This window comes from Danio rerio, chromosome 23, assembly GCF_052040795.2.
Source record: "Danio rerio strain M-AB ecotype USA chromosome 23, GRCz13ab, whole genome shotgun sequence".
Lineage (NCBI taxonomy): Eukaryota > Metazoa > Chordata > Actinopteri > Cypriniformes > Danionidae > Danio > Danio rerio.
The window spans coordinates 20,871,793-20,895,000 of NC_141043.1; the positions used below are offsets into that span (position 1 = coordinate 20,871,793).

The window sequence follows — 23,208 nt, forward strand, 5'->3', positions numbered from 1 at the left end:
AACATGTCTAAGAAAAACCAGGAGCGAGTCATGTGATTCTGCAGGAATAGTACACTATGAAACAGCGTAACACTGAATAATGAAGAGGCAGAAACATGAAGATTTCACCTAACAGAACATTCAGTGAGTGGGTTCCTTTAAGAAGCACAAAATATAGACAGTTTACAAAACTTGCATTTCAGTTTCAAATCTTTGCATTAATACCATACACTCAACATTAGATCATGAAGCTCCATATTGTCCATGTTACCCATGGCACCACAACTGGATTATAAGAATATTCTGGAAAAAGGGAGGATATATTACATGTGAAGCAAGAATGTGTATATACACACACTGGTCATTTTACTAGGAGCACCTGTCCAACTGCTTGTTAACACAAATTTATAATCAGCCAATCAAAGTAATTAGTCATGCAGACATGGTCAAGACGATCTGCAGCAGTTGAACAGAGCATCAGAATGGGAAAGAAAGGTGATTTAAGTGACTTTGAATGTGGTTTGGTTGTTGGTTGCCAGACTTAGTATTTCAGAAACTGCTGATCTACTGGGACTTTCACGCACAGCCATCTCTAGGGTTTACAGAGAATGGTCCGAAAAAAAAGAGAAAATATCCAGTGAGTGGCAATTCTGTAGGTGCAAATGTCTTGTTGATGCCAGAGGTCAGAGGATAATGGCCAGACTGGTTCGAGCTGATAGAAAGGCAACAGTAACTCAAATAATCACTCTTTACAACCGAGGTATACAGAAGAGCATCTTTGAATGCATAACAATTCCAACCTTGAGGCGGATGGGCTGCAGCAGCAAAAGACCACACCGGGTGCCACTCCTGTCAGCTAAGAACAGTCAACTGAGGCTACAATTTACACAGGCTCACCAAAATTGGACAAGAGAAGATTGGAAAAATTATGTCTGGTCTGATGAGTCTCGATTTCTGCAGCAACATTCGAATGGTAGAGTCAGAATTTGGCACCAACAACATTAAAGCATAGATCCATTCTGCCTTGTATCAATGGTTCAGGCAGGTGGTGGTGGTGTAATAGTGGGGGATATTTTCTTGACACACTTTGGGCCCATTAGTACCAATTGAGTACTGTGTCAACACCACATCCTACCTGAGTATTGTTGCTGACCATGTACATCCCTTTATCACCACAGTGTACACACCTTCTGATGGCTACTTCAAGCAGGATAATGCACCATGTCATAAAGTGTGAAGGATCTCAGACTGGTTTCTTGAACTTGACAATGAGTTCACTGTACTACTCAACTGGCCTCCACAGTCACCAGACCTCAATCCAATAGAGCACCTTTGGGATGTGGTGGAAAGGGAGATTTGCATCATGGATGTGCAGCCGACACATCTGCAGCAGCTGCATGATGTTATCATGTCAATATGGACTAAAATCTCTGAGGATTTTTCCAGTATCTTGTTACATCTATGCCACAAAAGAAAAAGGCAGTTCTGAAGGCAAAAGGGGGTCCATCTCGGTATAGTTATTAAGGGTGTCACGATTTCGATTTTTAATCGAAATCGAAATCGATCGAAATTTATGCTTAACTTCGATTATCGAATCAAAAAATAGAATCGTCAATGCTTCCACGCCCCCATGTCACGTTAGCTTGGCTTGCCAAGCGGGAAAAAAACAGGCTTGTTGAAGTGCTTGTTAAACTGCAGACGCAGGAGACCCGTCGACTTAGCTTAAATCCTCTCCTCTTTCAATGAAGTCGCCAGTGTGGAAGTATTTTGGATTTCCAGTTAGTTATGTTGACAACGTTCGTGTTGTCGACAAAAAAAAAACACAGTTTGCAAGCTCTGCTATGTACGTATTACGGTTGGGATGATAGACGATGGGCGCATCACGATCCTCCGCCCCGCACCCGTTGCAAAACCGCTCGCGAAAAATACACACTCAGGCCCTGTTTACACTAATATGTCTTTGTTTTTAAATGGCATTTAAGAACAACAACGATCCACATCCACACTGGCGTGTAGCGTTTCTGAGCAGCCCTCCTTCCTCACTACCGCTGAAAACGCACATCACGTGACCACACACACTCATTCACACACAGACGCACACACATTGTCATGCGCTCGAGACAGCGAGTCAAGGCAGTCAGCGGGTCAGTAGACTGCTTTCATCTTTTACTTTCACACAAGTACTTAGTCATTTTAGCGCACACCTGGTTGGCTGGTTCCTGTTGGTTGTGCACCTTTTTTACCGACGCCATTATAACGACACAGATAACTGCCTATTCACGAGTCCCGCAGAAAAAAGTGATTGACAGGTGGTAATTATGTGTGTAACTTACCTTTATTCATTTACTGTATGATTTGTTTATGGGTAAAACAAAGACCATGCAAGTCAGGTAGTTTAAATGGTAGGCAACAAATAATTAATTTGTTATTAATTAATTAATTAATTAATTATTCATAATTAAAAATCGAATCGAATCGTGACTTTAGAATCGAAAATGTAATCGAATCGAGGATTTGGAGGATCGTGACACCCCTAATAGTTATGTTGTATGGTGAGTGTATAAAGATTAAACCAATTGTTTCCTATATATTTTAGCACAAAAACTTTCCATAAGCCGTTTGGGCTGATAAAGGAAATGTCTGCCTGCAGCATTTTTGTAAGGGCAGAATATTAATGTGCTCTGAATAGCTCAAATTCTGGCATAATTCAAGCAATTTTGGGCTACCTGCAGCTATTTGATAAATATCAACTGGAAGTGCCAAATTTTACACAGCTGGAGCCACTCAACTATTCAAGTCGACAAACCTATAAATTAATCCCCATAATACAAAATTCCCTTATCACTTACAACCCTCCATCTGAACTGTTCAAGATGTGATGAGAACAAGATCTCTGGACAACACAAAAACTGACAAGGCTGTTTTAAATTATGTAAATAATCATATCTTATCTGAACTTTAGATAAAGCATAGCCTTTCTATTCTGTCTAGACTGCATACATTTAATAAACAAAACACCTGTCAATATATTCAGAGTATTAGATTTTATAAACATGGACTCTAGATTTATAAACATCTTCCCAATAAACCCAGGGCTATGTTTATGGGGTAACTTCACCAATCACACACAGTAAAATTTAATTAAATAAAAATGATCACACACTAAGTAGAAAAAATCATAAAGAAATTTTGCTATATAAAAATTGTCATTAAAAGGTTCAAGACATCCTGGAGTATTTTTACCAGATTTATGTGTGTTGAGCATCAGTTAAGACAAAATTAGCACCTATCAGCTTTAATTGTGGAGAAAACTGGTAAATTTTGAACTTTTGTCAGCTGTTTTCATCTTTAGAGTTTAAAATGTTTTGGGGGGCAGGATCAAAATCTGTGACATAGTCCCGATGTGCTAGCGGAGTGATGATGCGTCGCTTTCTCATTATAATTTATGGCAGAGTTTTCTTGTCCTATGAGAAGACCCTGCTTCTTAATTATTCATGAGAGCACTTGCTTTTCAAAGGCATAGCAGACAAGCCAAGTTGTGAGACCCATGGGTGAGACTGTGTCCGCACATGACACGGGTCGTATCATGTTTGTTTCCATGATCAACAGGTTTTGTTTCAAGTTTTTCCCCACGAATCTGTCAGGGCTGATAAAGCAAAGCAAAGTGCAGCAAGCATTTTTGTTGGGAGAGCTGTACGAGAATTGGAGAATGGCGGACTTTGGCCCAATCCCAATTCTATTTTTGTACCTCTATCCCTTCCCCTAAAACCAAAGGTGAAGGGGAAGGACTTTAAAATTTACCGTCTAAGAAGTGAGACAGCACCTGCACACGTCATCATAGGTCATCGCAATCTCCTTCTTCATATGAGATCAGATAATCATGACTGCTGTAGTTTTTCCAGTTGTGCTAATATTTTGCTATTTATCATCAGGACATCACTGAAGGCTTATATTGTGTTATCATAACAATCTAATGTGGCAATAAGATCGTAACTGTATTGTATATTTGCACAGTGGCCATAATCATCCACGTAACACACCAAAAAAAACAACAATAACATTATAGCAGACACTGTAAAAAGTTCATTCCCAGCCACAAGATATTACTGACAGCGTATTCCAGTGTCATCGAGAGTCAGAATGTTGTGGAACAGCTATACAGGAGTTATTATTATGGATTATAGAAAGCGAATCTTAGCGGTTTTTATTTTAGCATTTTTTTTTAAGTAGGACAGTAAAACAAGAACGCGTTTATGAATATATTCATATATTCATATATTATATTATATATATATTTGCTGCAATCCTGCTGTTGTGGCTGGTGTATTATGGGAAATTTATTATGGGAAAGCGTGGTCCTAAAAAATCTTTGTTTGAAGGGCTATTCACCCCTTCCCTTTAACCCTACGCCTTCAAGCTAAAGAGAATTGGAACATCCCTACCGCTTCACAGGAACGCGCAAAATGAGGGCTATTGTACGGGGAAGGGCTAAGGGGTAGAATTGGGATTGGGCCCTTGTCTTTAATAAGTTGAGTTCGTTACCATTCAGGCATATCGCCTATCCGTGCTGCTGTGTTCGCCATACTTTTAAAATCCTCCAGATTACCGCAGGGCTAATGGTTGGAATAGACAGGCAAAGAGACCTGCTGCACTGCTATCTACTGTGTCTGCATTCAGACCCGGGGATTAGGGAGAAGAGAGAAGTCCTTCTCATTTATAGTGTTTAAATAAACTCGATTATCTTTAGAATAACAAATTGTGGTTATGTATATATGAAATTATGAATAACAAATGTGGCAGGACATTAAATGACTTACTGTTACTATATAATCATGCATCTCCACATGGTTTGTGTCTCATTTTGTGAGCCAACAGTTGTTTGCCTCCCTCTTTTTCCTCTGCTCTGCCACCCCTCCACTCCTCCCTCTGCTCGCAGTGCTCCACGTCGCCCACCATAATGCATTTTTTGAAAAAATTCTGTGGTTAGACCGAAAGAGGAGGTTTCATAGCCCTTTAATAAGTCAATTAAATCCATTTATTTAAATTGATTTTGTGTACAGTGTTCTATAACTGCATAAAACTATTAAAGATGAAGATTAAAAAATAATTTTTAGTGTGTGAATAGAAGAGTATGGATGTTTCCCAGCACTGATGGTTCACAACTTGGTGTAATCTCAGTATTGGGTTGTAGATGGAAAGACATAAACTGTGTGAAACAAATACAACAATTACCAGAATAATTGGCAGTTCATTCTGCTGTGGCGACCCCTTATAAATCAGAGAATAAGCCAAAGTAAAGTGAATAACCGTGTAATTCAATATACAAGCGAGTAGGTATTATAAATTTTAAATATACCATGTTATATACTATTACCATGTTTTCAAATTGCTAAAAGATACATTTCAACATCTTTTACTTTATATCCAGTCCTGTTATGTTTTGTATTGCATCAGGTCATGCCAAATCCAATCTGAATGTTGAAAACAGTCATACTATTTAACATTTCACTGATATTACACTGACACATTTTCCAGGATTCTTTAATGCATAGAAATTAGTCTACCTTCCCAAACCCCCAGTTTAAGGCAGTACCATTTCATAAACGTGATCCAGAAAATAAGCTGCACAACATCAAAGACGAAAGCTATGAAGGAAAAACACAGGATCACAGAGGGAATGCTTAAGAAAAGAGCTGCTTGAAGTGCTCAGCCTCCACCCAAACATCCCCAGTCTACCTCTCTCTTTCTCTTCTCCAGAGCTCTGTGGAGTAAAGTAAGAGAATGACAGAATGCCGCCTCATTACCAGTGACTCGCATCCATCAGACAGAGACCCAGCGAGAGAAGCTGGGTAGGAATCAGTAAAGGAGTGAAATGAAATGATGGGGGGAGACCTATTCTCTCCAATTACTGACAAGCTGGGGTCTGCCATAGAGACATGCACACAAACATCAAACCAGCCACCGTGACTCCATCACTAACAATGCCACAGATCGTCATGGAACCACTGCAGAACCGCTGGGATCTTAATGACAAGAGAAAGCACGTATGCGTTTGGCATGTGCGTTTCATTCGCACCCTTTCTGCTTTCTTGTGTTCATCGTCACCTTCTAATAGTCTTATTACCAGAGGAGCATTGTTTTAAGGTTTCAGTGCTGTTAATATACAACCCTTGTTGAATCAGTCAGAGTGATTGTTGTCTGTTCACTGGAGTAGAGAGCATGTCTCGCGCGCACACACATACAAGAAACAAGAACAACTGCAGGCTTCATGGCCTCGGGAGAAATGAATATACATAATCAGCACATTCAATTTATTCAGATATTAGCATAAACAATGTGAAACCTCTCAACTCGCATCACCACCAATGTTATTTTACCAGCACATGCTTTTTAGAGATGCATGAACAATTTATAGCATACTGGTTTTCAGATAAGTTTATTTTCATTAGTATTGGATGATGTTAAATATACACTCACTGGCCATTTCACGCTGTTAAACATTTTACTATATTTTTGCGGGAACTTACTGGAAGCACTGTTGGCAGCAATTTAACGCAACTGTTTCTTTACAGTAACCTGTAAATGGGTTTTACACTAGCAGGCCTCTACAGCAATTTAATTTTACAGTAAAATAGCCTTCACGCAATTTCTTTTTAAAGAGGCAATCCAGAGTGTAATTTTAAGGCTTGGTTGTGTTTATAGGATGCAATGTGTGCTCATGCTTCATTTGTAAAAAAAATAAATAAAAATCACGTTATTTTTCATGTGATTCTTACTTTGATTATATACAGCTACTCAGCTAACATGAAAACGACAATCATATTTTCCAGTACCTCCTAAAACCTGCCCTCAAGGGGGTCTGATTGGTCAGTTAACATAATGTTTGATTGGTGGATCGGCTCCATGTCACCAGGAAAAGCATTACACCTCCACAAGCATGCATTTTGCCTTGCCTGTGTAAAAACAGAAAGCGGCTGCATAGAGAGACAATAGCCCCTTTCACACAGTGATACCGGTAAATATCTGGAAAATTTCCGGAAAGACTTTACCGGTATATTGAAAAAAGCGCTGTTCACACAGGTGAGGACGTTACGGAAATTTTCCGGAAAAGAGCATTCACACATCCATTCCAAAATACCGGTAAATTCTGACATCATTTACCACAAATGAGCTTTAAACGGCTGCGCTTGTATTTGTAAACATTTGACTAAATTACAAACTCTGTGGATGATCAATATTGTGAACGTCTTTCGCAGGATCACTTTCGCATGTCAAGATGTTCATAATATGTGCGTGTGCTGGCGCTCATAGGCGCACGCAAAGCTTGAAGGTAAACAAACAACGGCTTATCATAAGCATCTCATCGATGATCATTTACACAGTTGGCATTAAGAAGAACATATAAACGTGATCTGACTAACTTCTAGCAGCTAAATGTGTCTGGAAAAATATTCAAAGGCTTTTATCCTCACAAACCGCGCGGACGTAAATGCGTCTGACTGTTGTGATTGGCTAAAGCAGACGTCTCACGTCAGCACGTTCTAGACGTGCACGCGCTTATTACGGGAATCTTCCTTCTGCATTCACACAGCGCAGCATTCCGGCAAATTGCCGGTAATGTTAAAACTTCCCTTTCCGGAAAATAGCCAGAACGAATTTACCGGTATTTTCAAAAAGGACCTGTTCACACATACAACCTTTCCGGAAAATTGCCGGCAATTTTTCCGGAAAGGTCTGTATGTGTGAAAGGGGCTAATGACTGCATGCAATTTCCCAAACTTTGTTCACTGTAGGCTTTGCTAAACTAACTCTGTAAAAGCCAATGTCTCCCTTTGCAATAAACTTTGAACGTATTACATTCAGAGATGTTGTTTTTGTTTACACAGCTACATAACACATCAACTAAAGTTTAATATATGATATCGTTGTTGAGCACCCATTTAAAATCCCCTTTAGCATTCTTTAATTTTTATAGTACTTTTACTGTCATTTAGTTACATTTTACACCGGCAGTGCAAAATTCTTTATTTTTAATATTTACTATTGAATTTAATAAATTCAAGTGATGAGATCATTTTAGGCGAGGCAGTGGCTCAGTAGGTAGTGCTGTCAGCCTCACAGCAAGAAGATCACTGGGTTGCTGGTTCGAACCTCGACTCAGTTGGCGTTTCTGTGTGAAGTTTGCATGTTCTCCCTGCCTTCGTGTGGGTTTCCTCTGGGTGCTATATATAAATGAGCAATATCACACGAGTAGCAGTGCGATATGGCTGTATATCGGCACTGGTGGGAGACGTGCAATGGCACGAGGCCGCACCAGTGCTGATATACAGCCATATCGCACTGCTACTCGTGTGATTTTGCGTTTATACAACAGTTTGACGGCATAATTGTGTATATAAAAACAAAATCAAAAACCTCTCAAAAACCCATTTATATGTGGAACTATTTTCTTCCACATTGGATTCAAATCATAAGCTGACAGTTAAACAGTTGAGCAAGCATCTTTTAAACTTTAGATCTGTAGTGTCTGCTTTTTGATGGCTGTATGTGGATGGAGTAATACACAAAGGCTAAAGAGGCTGTAGGAGTTCTGATATTGCAAATGTCAACCTTGCCATGAAAACTAATTAAGTTTTCACCAAAACAAAGAAACCGTTTCTACATTTTTTGTGTAAGCAAGTATTTTAGAGTACTTTAAAATTACTAATAAATGTATCTGGCAGTGTTTCAAACTATTATATTTGATTTGCTAATATCACACAAGTGGCAATTTTACAGCGGTCATATCCACAATGGAAAAGTGTAACATCCATAACAAATCTTTTTCCTCATAAGTGCAAAAAATGTCAAATAAAATAAAATCAATCATTTTGATTCTATAGTGAGCCGGTTTATGTGTGTTTGATTAGCATTGTTTCTTTTGGGTTCTACTTAATTGACAGAATTTATACAAAGTCTGTTGTAGACTGTAAACTCTCAAACTTTTTTTGTCACATCCATAACGCATGTTTATTTTTGTCATTTAAAATCTAAAAAATGTTAACGGATATTTTTCTGATCCCATAACTCTGTGGTTAGTTGTTTTGGAAAATAAAAACAAATGTGTCAATGTAATGTTAACATATACTTTCTATGTGAATGTACGTTTTGAGTTTTTACTGCAAATGTCACATCCATAACGCAGGAATTGCTCACACACACACATATATATATATATATATAGCACAAAAGTGCTTTTCAATCCTCAATCTGTTTTAAATACATTTGGTGATACAAAATGTTAATTACAATATTTTTCATTAACTGTCTCATATTTGTCTTGAACTACAGTAGCAGTACTTGACTACTTTGATTACATCAGAAAACCGCAAAATCCTAATATGCAGTGAGTTACAGTAAATGGTTTAAAATTGCCCACAATGCAGTGCATATTACAGTAGTCAACACAAATAAAATATGTGGTATTTTACTGGCCCTTTTTTTCAGTAAATAACTGTAAAATTGCGGCAAAGTCTAACAGTATAGGTATAACCTCTTGACATTAGGGATGCTCAAAATAATCGATTAACCGTTAACCGAAAGGGTGCGTTTGTGACTGATTAATGCTATCAGTTTAACGATTAAAATGATTATTTTATATATTTTTTGTTTGGCTGCATAAGGGGCCGATTGAATGCGCCTTTGCGTTAAGAGGGGCATCTTTTGCACGCGGCTCATCCCAGAGCAGCAGTTTGTGTTGTCAAGACAACTACAGAGAACTTTTAAAGAGCTTGGTTTCCGCTACATTCGTTCTTCCATGGCGGGGAACAAAATGCATCCCGCCACGGCTACATTACCCATTCAAAACATTTAGTTATTGTTGTTGTTGTTTTTAATAGCGAATTATAATCGCATCAAAACGTATTAAAAGGTAAGTGGATTATAACAGCGCAAACTTTTTTTGTAACCGTATAGTGCTGTGCGCTGTTGTTTAATCCTTTGGGGTTATGTGCTGACTGACTGACTGACTGACTGACAGGTGCGCGATGTGTGAGCCCAGCAAACACGCAGAAGCTTTCAGTTAAGATGAACACAGTTTCTATAGTCATACTTTATTTATAGATAAAGTATGACTCTGTATATAATCACTCTATCATGCTGGAGTTTATAGCCGTTTCGCTTTACTTCAGGACGCATTATTGCCACTCTGAAGGTCTAATCGCTGTTTTACGTTATCCAGAGCTGTATGAATGTACAAATCTTGAATATCATAATATTATTAAATATTACAATTTTATCAACATGTACAGCAACACTTTTGCACAATCGATACCCAGCTGATTCAGTCGTTTCATAAGAGGACCGCGCTTCTTCTCTTCTTTTTTCCTTGTCAACATATAAAAGCAGGTGTGCCTCGCGTTTTTGGAATGAAAAAAGCACGTTAGTTGGGGTCGGCCACTTGTTCAACTGCAAGACATTGCGGGACGATAATGTATAACCCGTGCCTACAGGCACATTTGCCAAAGAAGCAAAATGAAAGAAGAATATTGCTTGAAACAGACGTGTTGATGCAAAAAAGCGCTGATGTTGACCTGGATCTGCATCATAAACGCAACAAATAGGCTTTACCTTTTATTTTACAGCTTATAAAGCATGTATGCTAATTAATGCAATATCATATTTAAACAACAAAACTGTTTACAAAAAGTCAACATATGCGTGCGTGTTGTTGTCTTTTCATCACCGCAGCGCGCGCACTTGAGCCGCGATGGAGAGAAAGGAAACCACGTCAAGACATAATCTTTAAAATGATGATTTCTATTAAAAATGTAAAAAGGTTTTGTGATTATAATAATGCAAGCAGGGCATTAAATAAATGCATATTTTCCGTGGAGCGAGCGATTTGAGGAAGTCTGTTATTTATTTGACGGAAGACAAAAATATGATTGGAAAAAAACAGCCTATGCCGGTTATTAAAAATAATCAGTCAGTATTTTCGATTTGTAATAAATATTAATTATTTAAGTGGAAAATAATTTAGGGCAGTCCTATTTATTTTATTCATTTTATTTAGTTTATTCTGTTCTTCTGTGCTAAACACTGCAGGTGCGTGAAAATGCTCTGTTGTATTGTTCTATTATTAATATGCTAGCATATAAAATAAATCAGTATTTTATGCAATATTTAATGTGTCAGACACAAAATAGACACGTCAATTTGTTTAATATAAAATTAATAGTAATCTGACCAGTTAACCGTTAATAACTGATTAATGAGCGGCGGTTGTCGGTAAGCAAAATGAACCGAAATGAGCATCCCTACTTTACATCCTTAATGTTAAAGGTGCAGTATGTAAGTTTGACACCAAAAGGGTGTATTAGGTATTGCACGCCTGGTTTAAAACCCACGCAACCGCAGGTTGCCAGATTGATGACATTAACAGCAGTGTGCCTAACTATCAGGCCTAAAGACTGATTTAAAGCTGAGCTAAACCATGTTCTAAATAAATGAAAAGATAGTAGGGATATTTTCCATATTAAAAGGAGTATTTGTTCTAACCAAAACCTGAAATGTATATTTTAGAAACAATTTATATTCTTGCAGCTGAACAACAAGATAAACTGACAATGTTAACCTCAGATACACCTTGTGTGCTTTATTCAGTGACAATATGAGTTTGAATGCCATTTTACATGTATTGCTATACTACTGAAAGCAGCAACAGATAGTTCACCTCAGATCTTCAAAACAAAATAAACTATTTGAAAATGAACTTTAGAACTGTGACTCAGTGCAGCCCAACACGTTTCAGTGATTCTGCATGTACATTTAATCATGTTAAAGAGGTTTAATATGTATTAATTATATTATATACATTTTGTTGGAGTGCAGTAAGTGCACTATTCTGTGCATCTGAATGGCTGTATTTAAACTTATGTTGTGTTTCGTCTGGTGCAAACAGCCAAATTGCTTATTACTGCAAATCTCTTTTTTATCAAATGGATACCCAATTTAGTAGAGCACCTTTGGAATATACTGGAACAAGAGATTTGAATCATAGATGTGCAGCAACTGCATGATGTTACATGTCAATATGAACAAAAATGGGAATGTTTCCAGCCCCTTGATGAATCTGTGCAATCAATATTTAAAGTCATTTAACTGTAAATCTTTTTTAAATTGCTAAAACCTTTATTTCAGTATGTTGATATACTTTTAACTGAAATGGAATATTGAGTAGGGGGCAGGGCTTTTTTGCGCATCATTCCGTCAGAGCAAACCTAGAGTAAAGGGGGTCACACACCAGAAGTGCCACTCAGCGATGCGCCACATAACGCCAGACTGTGCCATGCATTTTAGAAATCTAAACATAGGTTTCTATCAGGGTACACACACCGGCGCCAAATGTCGGTGGCTGTCCGCCTGCGCCCAGCCATGACTCAGGACACTGTTCATATTTCTGCCGCGTCACAGAGCGCCATCTGAAAAGTTTCATTTTAAATACCATGCAAATTTTCCAGTTTTTACTTTAATATGACTCCCTTATTGTAATAATAATTTTAATTATCATAATTATTAAATAATAACTCCATAGGTGGACAAATACTATAGCTTGAAACTATAGTGAAACCCAGTTGAAGCCATGGTTAGTATAATTGGATGAATATTTTAACAGTTTTTGTAATTTTAACACTAAATGGCGTTGAATAGTCCAATGGTTTTTATTGTAACAAAACTCCAACAACAAAAAGAGGATCATATTGATCTGCATCAACAAAAGTAAATTACACTGTGACTGTAATACTGTGGAGCTGCAAGATCTGCACACCTGATTTCTGCTGCGTTGGCAACAGAACAGAATAACAGCGCGCACATGTGCCCTAACACAGGCATCCCTGTCACACTGCCATGGGCTTTTTTTCTTGCCAAGGGGGTCCCCAAGGCTGCCCTAAAACCCATGAGGTGCACCAACCCCCACCATCACTCACTCTCACACATATGTACAGTGTGTCAAGGTGAACCCCTGAGGTTTGTGGATAATGGATGAGCTTATTTGGCTGTTTAATTAGCCAACCGTGTTTTTATGGCATCTGGGTCTCTGGGCCAACGAGAAGAAAAAAGGTCTGTGTTGTGTTTGGACAGGTCAGGATGGCCATGCTTGCAGCAGGGTTTTCATTTATTTTTTTGCTGGTTACAGCTGAAAAATAGGTTGAAGTAAATATTTTCAGATGTTAAAAAAAGCAAAAACTGACCTATTTTAATGATAATGAACTGTCCAGATGTCCCATGCATTGGCTCAGGTGCCTGACTTCAGACTGACCTGAGCCTCTCTGTATAAACAACATTGACAACATTGAAGTTAACCGATTATAGTAGTTTGCTAAAGCCGTTTAGGGATAGAAAGTAGCATGCACTACACATCTCAAGCTGGATGTGGTACTAAAAAGACAGAATTATATTTCTTTATGACAGATTTAACATATGGAGTCCAGTTATGCGTGAAACTGTAAATAACTAATTAGGTCAGGGTGCATTACACATGCTTACAATCAAAGCAGACTAGGGAAACTTCCCGAAATGCCTGAATATGCTGCAATATCATGCAAATATTACTTTTTTTAAAGCATGTCTTTATTTGTGCTACGATACAATCTTTTCCTGTAATAACAGGAAACAAACAATGATATACCAACAATGAAGCCTGATTGCAGTTCCATGTGTATAATATGCTATCAATCAAGCATCCCTGCAGCCCACAACATGTCAGACAATGAACCGATGATTAAAGATAAATTTGAAAGAAAAAAAAAACTGCTTCCATAAGATTAGCATTATCAACAGGAGCAATAAAGACTTCCGAGTGAGAGTTTTTGGAGAATTTAAAGCAGCTCCAGACTGCTACAAACTAAAGCAGGGGTCTACAACAGGGGGTCCGAGATGGTACCACAGGGGGTTTTGCCAATTACTGTTTGTTAAAACTCACTATAGCCAGGCAGACTGATAGACTGACAATTAAAAAGATCAATGGACAGATTACACATTTCATCATTTATTGTAATAAATAATCAGTATGTATTCTCCTCACAGTTTAACCATTGAATATGTCAATGTTTGACTCTTCTAAAGCTTAAAAATATGTTTGCAGATATTTAAGAAACATGCCAAGTGAATATTCTTGTTTATCTGAAAAACAATGCTGAATCAGATATTCTGCTTTGAAAACGTGCAGTACATGCCAGAACGTCTGTCTTAGTCTTTTAACCCGCCCAATGCCAGTTTAGCCAATTACAGTTCAGCATCCCAGGTTGCCTTGGTGGAAAACAGCGTATTTCATTCATTCAGTCAAGAAGACTCTCAAAGCATTTGTCCGTGACTGAAAATGCGACCTCTAGTGGACAGTAGCAGACCCCGAAATGAGATGGTTATTAATTAGCAAATAATATAAATGTTACAACCATAAACATTGGGTGAGCAGGTTACATTGTAACCCAATGTCCTATCAACACGCTACGTAACGAAATACGCAGTAATAAGCAATTTGGCTGTTTTTCCCAGACGAAACACGACAGAAATTTAAACACAGTCATTCTGAAGCACAGAATAGTGCACTTACTGCACCCCAACAAAATGGTAAGGTTTACAATCTAATTAATGCATATTAAACCTCTTTAACATTATTAAATGTGCATTTAGTATGGTTCATTTTCAAATGGTTTATTTTATTTTCAAAATCTAAGGTTAAATGACAATAAATGTCTAGTAAAATGGCATTTAAACACACATTAATAGTATTTATGAGGTATACCTAAGGTGATCATTGTCAGTTTTCTGTTGTTCAGCTGCAAAAAATAAAAAGCCATTTCTATACGTAGGAATTGCAGGTGTTGGTTAGGACAAAAACTTCTTTTAATATTGAAAATATCCCTTCTATCATATGCCATTGTTTTTATATGGAACACAACTTAAATCAAAGTTGGTGTCGTCAATCAGGCAACTAGCTCTTGCGTGTGTTTCAAACCGGGGGTGCAATACCTGTTTCAACCACTGGGTGTCAAACTTACATACTGCACTTTTAAGGGAAAGTTTTTAATATCTTAAAATTCATTTCAGCAGATTTCACTATAGGTTTTTTCAGACTAACATGCAGACAAAAAAAATATATTTTCTTCAGTTCTTTTGAATGGAAGATACTTAAATCACACATTCAACTCTTAAAGGCATAGTTCATCCAAAAATTAAAACTGATTTACCATTTATTCACCCTCAGGTGGCCCCAAACTTTTGTGAGTTTCCATTTTCTATTTTACACAAAAGAAGATATTTTGAAAAATAGATATTTTAGAAACGTGTTCATTGACTTCCATAAAAGGAAAAACAAATACCATGGAAATCAATGGTCATAAGTTTTCAACATTTTTCAAAATAACTTCTTTTGTGTTGAACAAAAGACAGAAAGTCAAACAGGTTTTGTACAAGTGACGCTTGAGTGAATGATGAGGCAATTTTCAGTTCTGTGTCAGTTCAGCTTACCCTTTAATTTACAGCAAATTTTACAATGAAATAATAAAATGTGTGTAAATATATTATGATTATTGTAACAGCTTTGCAATCTTGGCAGTATAACAAAGTAAATGCATTAATATGCTTATTTATGGATAAAATGTATTACCACAAGACTATTCACGACACTAATATCCAGAAAGATCTGTATTGTGTGGTGCTCTGTACGAGTCTCAAGGTCACACAAACCCGTAATCGAAATTACCCACAACCTTGAGTGTCCTTGAGCGTAGATATGAAAACATGAGTATTCTCTTTGACTTTACAGTGTCAGACAACACATTTACCGCAGAAAGAATGTAGCCATAGCAACAGCAGCGAAGACTTGGTGGAAGAGTATCTGAGTGTAGGTGCCCGCGCTCGCACTGATTTACTTTTCAACGGCCTGAAATTTCATATCAAATGAAATATTTAACAGATTCTGCTCTTTTGAGCACACGTACATTCTCTGTGTGAAGATGAAAGCAGCGAACAGGCCCTTATCAGGCCAACTAAAGTGGTAAATTTTAATTAACACCTGTGCCCTGCATTTATCAGCAATCGAAACCGTATCCACGCAACCTTTTCCATGCGATGACCCCATTTGTAATTCATTTGATTTGAAGGAACACAACTGAGTGTGTATTAGGGCAAGACATTGCAGGTGAACAGGGTGAAATAATTAACAAAAAATTCCCACCCACCGGTTGATTGATAACATTGAAAAATGCAAAAATATTTAGAATAACAGTTTTTTCTTAAATGTTGTTTAAATACACAGAGGTATTATTTAACTATCTGCAAATAAATATGAATTTGTAGTACAAAATAACATAATTTTCACATATTAGAGTCAAAGATGATGTAATTCGGGCAAATTACATATGAGTAAATCCCTCTGTAAAACCCTTCAGAATACAGATATGAATAAAACTTATTGATGCACGATATATCTGCGGCCATATCGATATCGGCCGATAAATGCTATTTTTAATTTTATCGTTATCAGTCCGATATTAAAATTAGGCCGAAATCTTTAAATTGATAGATTATGTAATTGTACAGAGCTGCCTGCCTCACCCATGCGTGGGTCGAGCTTGTTCAGATTTGTCCAGTGCATTATAATTGAGCTTTCCTCAGATTGTTTATTACTTTAAAGTCCGTTCTTTCTTTGTGTGGTATTGCTGTGCGTTAATAACTCAAGTAACCATATTCCTTATCATTATAGATTTGATAGACTGTCATTGTGTATTTGGGGTTAAATCGCCTCAGGAAAAATATTGCATGTGTAAATATAGAATAGTTCACAATATAAAAATGTAACATTTTGAAATATTTATATTTATCTGCTAATATATCAGTTATCGGCCTCCAAATCTTAAAGAGTTATTGGTTATTCATATCGGCCAAAAAATCCATATCAGCGCATCCCTAATAAAACTGTGCAGTTTGCCTTATGAAAGTGCTGCTGAAGTGAAGATATACGTCTTGATCCGAAAGGAAAAGCTCATTGTTAGGAAGCAGCCTTTAAAAAAATGTAATGCAATAGGAACTACAGTAAAAAAAAAAAAAAAATGTGACAAAATAAACACTTAAAGCGATAGTTCACCCTAAAAAGTTCACCAAGTGGTTTACGAGTCTTTATGAATATTCTGTTGAACTAAACACAAGATATTTTAAAGATTTTAAAAGATTTTTAAAGCTGAAAACCTGACTTCCATAGTACTAAAAAACAATTACTATGAAGATCTATGGTTACCAATTTCCAATATTCTTCAAAACATCTCCTAAAGATGTAAATGATGACAGAATTTAAAAGTGAATTCGACATGTTTGCTTTACACTAGACAGACAAAAAAACTATTAATAAAAAGTCAAAAAGTCAAAAATCTCAACATTTTCCAGTCATAATAAAGCAGTGTTGATCGTTTCTTGAGTTGGCTGGGTGATATAGCATTAGTAATTAATGTTACCTGTAACTCACAACTCAAAACGGCAGACATCCGCCTTAGATCATAAGTGTGTCAGAGCCCGTCTCTCAGCTCAAAGCCTCCATCAACAGTCTGCACCTGTTTTGAAGGAAGTTCTCTTTCTTCCTCAGAAGGAAGGGCTCATAAAGGGAAGCCCGGCTTTGAGATTTTCCACTAAGGGAAAAGTCACTTCCACCCACACACATGGAGAACACCACTGCAGCAGGAGGAGGAGGAGGTGGAGGATGTGAACTGAACAATAGAGACTGGTGTGTCGCTGGAGTTCCTCAGCTGAAGGTCTGACATGCTTAACTTTGCCGCCCAGATAACCCAGTCTCCCCCTCTCCTGCTCCTCTACTAGCCCCTCATCCTGCCCCGCAACAACAGCTATTGTTACCAGACAAACAGTAGAGTCTATTTCTGTCATGGCTGATCAAGTAAACAAGGTGGTGCTGAAATCGCAACGCCAAACTCAATTGATCTCATCACAGAGAACATGTGCCAAACAGACACCAAAAACAGCTTTAAAAGTTATTTATGGGAGGATGAGACTAGGAAGACTGAGTAAAAAAGAACTAATCCACTCATAGGTTGTGATTCACAGCCTTTGAACATTTTTGAATTGTATTTTTGGGATCCTGATGTGTGATTTAACAGCTTTCTGTGTTGAAAATGTTGTTTTTATGTTTGCAAAAGTGAAATTTATTAGCATTAGCATTGGAAACTGTTATTTATAGAATAGGTCTGTAAAATAATAGGCTACCCAGTTTTTTGTACAGTAATTTAAATGACCAACCCAGAATATATATTACTTCAAACTACTAAAAATGTCAATAAAAGTTGAACTTTAAAATTTCCGATGATCAAAACTGGTTTAAGATGAGATCAAGGGTACATAAATTGTATGTATTCACTACTACAAATGTAAAGGTCCCATGAAATAAAAAAAAAATAAAAAAAAGATGTTAGTTTAGTCTGTTAGTTTTTAGGATATCTATTAGCTTGTGTGCTCCAAAACAGTGACAAAATTTGCGTTTAGAAAATATAAAACTGATTTAAACATCCAAAGTTTGCAGTTTGTCACTTCAGCTTAAATGGATCAATGATTTTTTCCCAGTCAACTCATACTGCAGTTTCACTTCAATGAATCTTTACCAATTTAAATGCTCTCTAGTATCTGACCTGCCCCGCCCCCTTCAAGACGCTTCTTATTTGTTTTTCATTAGATGTGCTTGATCTCAACCACTCCTACGGGCAAAGCTGTGATAAAAACAAAACACCATTGGCTGTTCTTTTAAAGGGGAGGGGCTAATCCATGCCACACCCTCTATTTCATTTTCAGTTGAGATTCCGTCAAACATTGAATAGAAAATGCCATCAAAGCACTTCACAGGACCTTTAAAGTCCAAAAACACAATGCAAGAATTTAAAATTTTTTTTATATTTTCCGTTCATTTGTTATACACCTATGGTTCCTTTTTCTAAATCTCTAAAAGGAAGCAATCTTGCATGTGGATAATTCAAAAATCATCGCAGTTCCCATAACAGATATTTCAAACACCAATTTGTAACTTTTTGATTTAGTGGCTAATTCATATGAATTTGTTTGATCTCATTCGTACATTTCAGTGCAATTTGCTCATCCACCAATGACAGTTAGATTTAGGGGTGGGGTTTGGTGCCCCACCTCCTTTTAAAAATCATACATTTTCGACTGACTGAAAGTTTTACTGTTATGTCTATTAAGGCCGAAAGCTTTTACATTTAGGGTAGGGCAATATGATGATATATTATGATGATAAATATGATCCACAGTTTGAGATTCAAATAATATTATATTATATTAATATTTAATAATAATAATTTTAGCAGTTTTATCAGTGCCACTTTTGATGAACAAGAGCATATGTAAAGAATATATGTAGTGTCTAGGACAGGCAACTGGGCTGTTTAGTGTTTAAAATATTGAGAATCTGCAGCTTTAAAAAACTGTTATAATAATGTTATAAATAATAAAAAATATTTGCACCTTCAGAAGATCTGAAAGGGAAAAGGGTGTGTATGAAAGTTATGGAAGCATTTGTTTGATTTATGCTGAAGATGAAAAGATTGACTAATTTCTTTAAAAGTGAGCCTTTTTATTTCAACACAATAACAAACACAGGAAATAGCTGTTTCTTCTAACATTTATATAAAAATAATGGTGCAGTTTCATCATTTTGCCTGAAAACGTTCACTTTTTTTATTTGCACTTTTCTGTTATTTATATTTGTTTACATTGTGAGCTCCCAAGTTCAACTGATACTGATAATGCAAAGTGTTGTGACGTAGACTCCCAATTTATAATCATTTGTTTCATGTGTCAGAGCATAGAGAAGAGGCTCTTGTGTGTGTAATTTAAAAATGTGTAAACAATTTTAGAGACTAAAATGAATTTTTGACTAAAGTATTATTACAATCAATAATTTCAAAACCATACTTTAGAATAATAACGTTCAGAGACTTTTATTTTGTTTTTTAATGACTTAACTGTTAAATTTGCTTAAGATCTAGATTATTTAAAGAGATGGTTCAGACAAAAATGAATCTTTACTCACCATTTACTCTCAAGAAAAAAATTTAAAACATGTTAGATTGATGTGCCTTTTGTAAATCATAAAACAAGTGCAACAAACCAATACCAACCAGTTTCATTCAGAACATTCATTCATTTTCCTTTGGCTTAGTCCCTTTATTCATCAGGGGTCGCCACAGCGGAATGAACCACCAACTTATCCAGCATGTGTTTTTCGCAGCAGGTGCCCTTCCAGCTACAACCCAGTACTGGGAAACACCCACACACTCTCACATGCACTGCAGTCAATTTAGTTTATTCAATTCACCTATAACGTATGTCTGTGGACTGTGGGTGAAACCAAAACACCCGGAGAAAACCCACATGAACAAGGGGAGAACATGCAAACTCCACACAGAAATGCCGACTAATCCAGCCGGGGTTTGAACCAGTGAGCTTCTTGCTGTGAGGCGACAGTCCTAATCACTTTTTTTGTTGTACAAAAGAAACTCAAGCAGGTTTGTAAAATGAGAAAATAATGAGAGTTTTTATTTTTGGGTAAACCACACATGTAATTATAGGTTGCATTACGATAGCTTATACCCCACATTAAATGACAAGAAGCTGTGCTATTATGGGATTGTATCTCTTCAAGAACAGGAAGTTTCTTAAGTGCTGAAAATGGATCCACAAAGGACGAGAGGAAAAGCACTCGTATTAAGCCTAAAATAGCTTCGACCAGTTGCTACATGAGGATGTCTCTGCAGAGTCACTCAGGAAGCTATTAATTAATATAGAGACTTGCTGATGGAAGTAAAACCCTCTAACATCGCAAGGAACGCATATTAGGCCTTGCTTAACATAAGTGTACTAAATTCAACAGCAAATAAAAAGAAACAGCGAGAGGCGGAAATGAGATTGGCACACTCAGACACGAGTGCTCTTAGTCAGACACTCTCCCCGTGAGAGCTCTTATTTCTACAAGAGTACTCCATTAGGATTTACCTTCAGTCACTTGCATAAAACACAATATTTTGAAGAGTTTGTACGAGATTTACTGCTGCAAGACCTCTTATCTCAGAAGCACGCATTTCAATATTAGGGCCAAAATATGAGGTCTGGTACAGTGATCTTTTATTTTTTCTTCTATCACAGGATGATATGGAAGGGCCCTTCATTTACTGACAGCACAACAATTCTTGGGATAATTTTAAGGAAGTCTGTCGAGTGCCAAAATTATGACCACTTTTTTATATATAGAGAAAGGCATCAAATTTAAACATTTTGACACATTTACCTGTTTACTGCAGTGATTTTGGACTCAGCAGATTGGATCCAGCTTTGGCAGCAGAATTATCAGTATGCATGCAGTCAGCATGATGGTGTCGCAGTCTGTCCAAGCACTCAAGGAATATCTGCCCTCCTGTGGTAATACAGAGCATCTGAAAGGAAAAAGAGGGTGTGCGTTTTAGGTTTCGATTTTAAGCTGAATATGAAAAGATTGACTAATTTCTTTAAAAGTGAGCCATTGTATTTCAATACACATTAACATATAGTGCTCAGCATATATAAGTACATCCCTCACAAATCTATCCTTTAAATTAATAATTTTAATAGGAAGCTTTACTATGTTTTTACTTGTGCATATACATTAGATTAGTCAGTGCTGAAGCCAAATCTGGAGCTTATCTAACAAAATAACTTACGATAATGGTCCAAAAACTAGTACAGCAAAATTTATATGTTACAGAAAAATATTAAATACAATTTAAAAAAAGAGGAGAAATCAAGAGAAAGCAAAAAATTTGAAAAAAAAAAAATTGTTGAAATTTTGTAGGTTGTAAGTGCTTAAATTTAACTGTATTATCTTTAAATTTCTAAATATGTTTGGTGACTAAAATATTATTTGAATAAATGTATCTGTTTAACAAATCTGTTTTGTTTAAATGCACCAAAATACATTGACTATATTCACTGAGAAATGGATACAAACATTAGCTTTCAAAATGGGGTGCACTCAATTATGCTGAGCAGGTCTGTAGCCAGCCTAGTGAAAAAATGTGGTTTTTGCAGTTATACACCTCATTTTCTATTTAATTATGAGGTTTAAGAACTGCATTTTAGTGACATTTTAAGCATTATTTTTAGCTGAATTAGCTTTGCAAATGGTCATCATAACCACACTTTTTGATGTACCTAAATATTTCCAAAGGATTCATAATAAAGAAATGTGAAATAATAACTATTTTTAAAATACATATTTATTACATCATATATCATTTGAGAAAAAAAACTGTAGTCTAATGTCATTTATTATAGGCAAATAACAATCTTGCCAGAGCATTCAACTTTCCTTTGAATAGAAAAATAATTAAAGCATGATAATAATAATAATAATAATAATAATAATAATAATAATAATAATGATAATAATAATGTAGAGCTTCACAATTTTTCTAGTCTCTCTTGTAAAAAAATACATTTAAAAAATTATGGATAACAACAATAGCCAAAATAGTATTCAATTTATTTTAATATGGTCTGCTTCGGTGCTTCACACCTTTTTATTGCTCATTTTTAGCTTTTTAGTTTCAAAAATAAGGTCCAAGATTTAAAATAAAAGTACCTGTAAAATGTTTTCTCTGTTTAAAAACAAAGCTGTGGCAAAAGATGACTTCTTCAAATTGTAAAATAAAAATTTTTGTTAGCATTGGACAAAACTGATTAGCTGAAGTCACACCGAAGTGACAGCCAACAGAGGATTCCACTTGGTTTTAAAACCCTTTTTCTATGGGTTATTTGCACCTATTTATAGTGGCAAAGCAGTCAAAATAGGACAAATAAGCTCATGTATGGGACACATTCTGGACCTCTGCCAGTGAGGGGTGAGTCTTCCGAACTGTCCAAACCCCCCTGGCAACAATAATAAATACAGGAAGAAATAGCTGTTCCTTTTAAGGGCCTACTCACACTATGCCATCCGTACCGTGCCCAGGCCCGTTTCCCGGATCTTTTGAGAAGTGTGAGTGCGCTGAATCGGGCTCAAGCACGGTTCACTTGGCCGGCCCTGGCCCGGTTGGAAGAGGTGTGCCTGAGCGCGGATCACTTGGGCTTTGGCGCGGTACGCTTGTGTGTGAAACACTTACACAAATTGAATATTCTAGTGTTTCTTATTTTGACTAAAAA

The 23,208-nt window shown here is 36.6% G+C and overlaps 1 long non-coding RNA gene across 3 annotated transcripts in view; it reads right to left on the reverse strand.

The window, feature by feature from the left end:
• The window catches only part of LOC141380475 (uncharacterized), a 189,669-nt gene that overhangs the window by 165,539 nt on the left and 922 nt on the right, over positions 1–23,208 (reverse strand). For all 3 annotated transcript variants that reach the window (XR_015523397.1, XR_015523396.1, XR_015523395.1), the window contains exon 2: positions 21,320–21,464. This is a non-coding gene — a long non-coding RNA (uncharacterized LOC141380475). The remainder of the gene's footprint in view (positions 1–21,319; positions 21,465–23,208) is intronic.